The sequence below is a fragment of the Rhincodon typus genome, chromosome 38, assembly GCF_021869965.1.
Source record: "Rhincodon typus isolate 14 chromosome 38, sRhiTyp1.1, whole genome shotgun sequence".
In the NCBI taxonomy this organism is placed as follows: Eukaryota; Metazoa; Chordata; class Chondrichthyes; order Orectolobiformes; family Rhincodontidae; genus Rhincodon; species Rhincodon typus.
The window spans coordinates 11,840,599-11,845,119 of NC_063369.1; the positions used below are offsets into that span (position 1 = coordinate 11,840,599).

General features: G+C 50.2%; 1 long non-coding RNA gene across 2 annotated transcripts; it reads right to left on the reverse strand.

Annotated features, from left to right (window-relative positions):
- Nucleotides 1-829: 829 nt before the first annotated feature.
- On the reverse strand, nucleotides 830-2,972 carry LOC125487268. Of its 2 annotated transcripts, none has more exons than XR_007265762.1 (3): nucleotides 2,867-2,972; nucleotides 2,692-2,766; nucleotides 830-1,106 (listed from the first exon to the last, which is right to left on the reverse strand). It is a non-coding gene; the product is annotated as an uncharacterized LOC125487268 (long non-coding RNA). The 2 variants fall into 2 exon arrangements; XR_007265761.1 differs by having other exon boundaries at nucleotides 2,861-2,958.
- Nucleotides 2,973-4,521: the final 1,549 nt, after the last annotated feature.

Below are 4,521 nucleotides of genomic sequence, written 5' to 3' on the forward strand. Positions count from 1 at the left end.
CTACAGACACACACACAGGCATACAGACAGGCAGACACACACACACACATATACAGGCAGCCACACATACATGCACTGGCATACAGATAGGCACACACACACACACAGAGACACAGATATATACAGGCAGATGCACACACAGAGACATGCAGACACCAGACATACAGGCAGAGATGCACAAAGAGAAACACAGACATACAAACACACACACACACACACACACGCAGGCATACATACAAACAGAAAGACAAACACAAACAGACGTACACACACACAGACACACAAATACAGGCAGACACAGGTATACAATTAGGCACAAACAGAGACATACAGGCACATGCACATACAGTCATACAGATAGACAGATACAGACACACGGGCATACAGACAGATAGACACATACACACAGTCAGACATACACACACACACAGACAAACACACAAATACAGGCAGACACAGATATACAGACAGACACACAGACATGCTACCAGACAGGGAACACAAACAGGTCACTGACTGGCAGCATGTTGACTACCAGCTCCTAAATGCTTGCAGAATAGTACACAAAGTGAGGGAGTGACAAGAAAGAGGAATCGCGGGCAGAGAGTGTTTAAACTTCAAGTGAAAACGAAAATGCAGACACAGGAAATCTGCAAACGCTGGCGATTTGTGTAGAGAATGAACATGTCACCCTTTCAGCAGTGAGCTGGGAGAGGTGTCCAGCTCAAACAGTGATCTGTCCCATCACTTCAGGGTAGTCCCCACATCACCTCCTTACCACAGTTCTGAGACCACGGAATTAAGACAAGAAACGGGTATGACAACAGGGTCTCCCTCAGGCTTGGATTTGTCAGTTTATTGAACTCAGAGAAACCATGGGACGAAGCCTTTGACATTCTGACTGAAAATTAGAATCAATTCTTCAAAATCATTTCAGGAAGCCCCACACTGAGGACTGTTCAGATCCAAGAGATCCTGGGATCACTGCTCCTGGGATCCAGGGCTTGTCTCACTTCAGAATACAGTGGGATCTTCTACAGGTAGATCCTGCGTAGGTCACCTGGTGACGTGATGGTGTTACACTGTGGGCACAGCTTCTTTGACCCCTGTAAGAGACCGAGAACTGAATTAAGCAGCGTAAAGGTTTACAAGCTATTGTTGGCCTGTTTGCAGATTATAGAGGTACAAAGTCAGCCCCTTGACCCTCGGCTTTCCAACCAGCCCCCGGGGAGAGTCACCAGCCCTATAACAACAACTATTTATATTTATATAGCACCATTAGCTTAATAAAGATCTGCAAATCAGAGCAGCTACCAAGGTATGACACTGAACCGCATGTGGCCATCAGGTCAGGTGACCTAAAGCTGGCTCGAAGAGGTAGGTTTAAGGACCAGCTTGAGGGAGGAAAATGTGAGTCAGAGAGGTTTAGGGAGAGAATTCCAGAGTTTCGGATCCAGTTCACTGCAGACAGAGACACACCAATGACGGATGTGATTCAAATCCAGGTGGCTCAGGAAGTGAGAGTGAGAGGTACAGGGACATGAGGCTGGAGGAGGTGACAAACATACAGAGGGATTTGAAAACACAAATGAGGACTTTAAAAATGATGTATAAAAGGGACGGAGTTAAAGGAAGGATTTGGCCCAGAGGAACTGTAGGGCATTAGGAAATGGTCACAGAAAAGTTATGGTGTAGAATGAGGCCATTCAGTCCATCATGTCTGCACTAGCTCTCTGCCCATTTTAGAGTGTCAATCTCCTATTGCTTTTCCCTATTGCTCGGCGTATTGTTTCTGTTTAAATAATTCTCCAACGCCCTTATGAATACCTCAGTTGGACCTGCCCTCCACCACAGTTCCAGGCAATGCATCCTGCAGCCTAACTACTTGCTGAGTGAAAAAGTTTTCTTCCCAGTAACAGCCTTGTGCCAAATACTTGGGAACTGTGGCCCCCATCCCCCCTCCAAACCCCGGTTCTCAGTCCAGGAATGAGTCAGCTTTGTCGACTTAGTCCTCATTATTTTGAAAATTTTGATCAAAATCGTATGTTAAAGCAAAGGGGAGACCATCTGTGAAGGGGAGACTGTCCTCAGGTAGGATATCTCAGTGGACACCAGGCAGAGTGCCACCCTGCGCACAGTACCCAGGATATCGGGCCTGGGCGAAGTGATCAGCCAGTTATGGTGTTAATGCATAGCACATCACCACAGGGATAGAACATCCTGTTAACTCATGCCTGATCCACGCCAACTGCACAGTCACAACAATCCTACATCTGTGCCAAATTGGTTGTTCCCAACAGGGATTACTAATTCAGTCAAAGAATTGTGCCCCAAAGTTACAAAGGGGAACATCAGACGCAAGTCTCCAATCTCTCATCTTTGACCCGCGCTCTGAAAAAAAACTGTAATGGCTTCCAAAGTCGACTAACATATTGGTCATGGGGAGAGCGGCTCACGGATGAAGAATAGACCTCGATGTGGGAAACACACGTTGGAAATGGCCCCCAGCACGAATGGTCGTCTCCAACACGGGGTTGGGGGAGCTATTATAAAAACAGTACAAGGTGGTTGAAATCACCCTGTGTGTTATATCTGAATGAATGTCATTTTAATTCAAAATCAAAGCTTTCACAACTGGGGATAAAGACGTGCCAAAATTATGACTCATGGTGAGGGAGTGCATGCCCTTACCAGTGTGCGAAGCCAACATTCCTCACAGTGAATGTGCCAACAATGGATTGATGCCAACGGCACTGAGTATGATCCCTATAGAGAGTCAGAGTGAGAGAATTAGACACTGGGCACGGAATTAAATGTGACAACAAATTGCTGGTTTCTATAATGTGATTTCTTTTCTCACCATCACCTCAGTTTCACAGGGAATATGCACCGAGCCATGGGTAGGACACAACTTGCCCAGGAGACAATCAAGTGCCAAGATATAGTTATCCTGAGGACATAGGGGCACAGGTATTGCCGGTAAACATACTGCCCATTCCGGGCTCCCGCTCTTCATGTACACACCCACACCCTGCTCCCTCTCTACACATACACACCCACACCCTGCTCCCTCTCCACACGTATACACCCACACCGTGCTCCCTCTCTAAACGTATACACTCACACCCTGCTCCCTCTCTACACGTACACACCCACACCCTGCTCCCTCTCCACACGTATACACCCACACCCTGCTCCCTGTCCACACGTATACACCCACACCGTGCTCCCTCTCTACACGTATACACTCACACCCTGCTCCCTCTCTACACGTACACACCCACACCCTGCTCCCTCTCTACACGTACACACTCACAGCCTGCTCCTCCTCTGCACATACACACTCACACCCTGCTACCTCTCTGCACGTACACACCCTCACCCTGGTCCCTCTCTACACATATACACTCACACCCTGCTCCCTCTCAACATGTACACTCTCACACCCTGCTCCCTCTCTGCACGTACACACTGACACCCTGCTCCCTCTCTGCACGTACACACTCACACCCTGCTCCCTCTCTGCACGTACACACCCACACCCTGCTCCCTCTCTACACGTATACACTCACACCCTGCTCCCTCTCTACATATACACACTCACACCCTGCTCCATCTCTACACGTACACACCCACACACTGCTCCCTCTCTGCACGTACACATTCACACCCCGCTCCCTCTCTGCACGTACACACCCACAGCCTGCTCCCTCTCTGCACGTACACACTCACACCCTGCTCCCTCTCTGCACATACACACCCGCACCCTGCACCCTCTCTGCACGTACACACCCACACACTGCTCCCTCTCTACAGATACACACCCACACCCTGCTCCCTCTCTGCACGTACACACTCACACCCGGCTCCCTCTCTGCACATACACACCCGCACCCTGCACCCTCTCTGCACGTACACACCCACACACTGCTCCCTCTCTACAGATACACACCCACACCCTGCTCCCTCTCTGCACGTACACACTCACACCCTGCTCCCTCTCTGCACATACACACCCGCACCCTGCACCCTCTCTGCACGTACACACCCACACACTGCTCCCTCTCTACAGATACACGCTCACACCCTGCTCCCTCTCTGCACGTACACACTCACGCCCTGCTCCCTCTCTACACGTACACACCCACACCCTGCTCCCTCTCTACACGTAGACACTCACAGCCTGCTCCCCCTCTGCATGTACACACTCTCATCCTGCTCCCTCTCTGCACGTACACACTGACACCCTGCTCCCTCTCTACACGTACACACTCACACCCTGCTCCCTCTCTGCACGAACACACTCACACCCTGCTCCATCTCTGCACGTACACACCCTCACCCTGCTCCCTCTCTACACAAACACTCTCACACCCTGCTCCCTCTCTGCACGTACACACTCATACCCTGCTCCCACTCTGCACGTACACACCCTCACCCTTCTCCCTCTCTGCACGTACACACTGACACCCTGCTCCCTCTCTGCACGTACACACACACACCCTGCTCCCTCTCTGCACA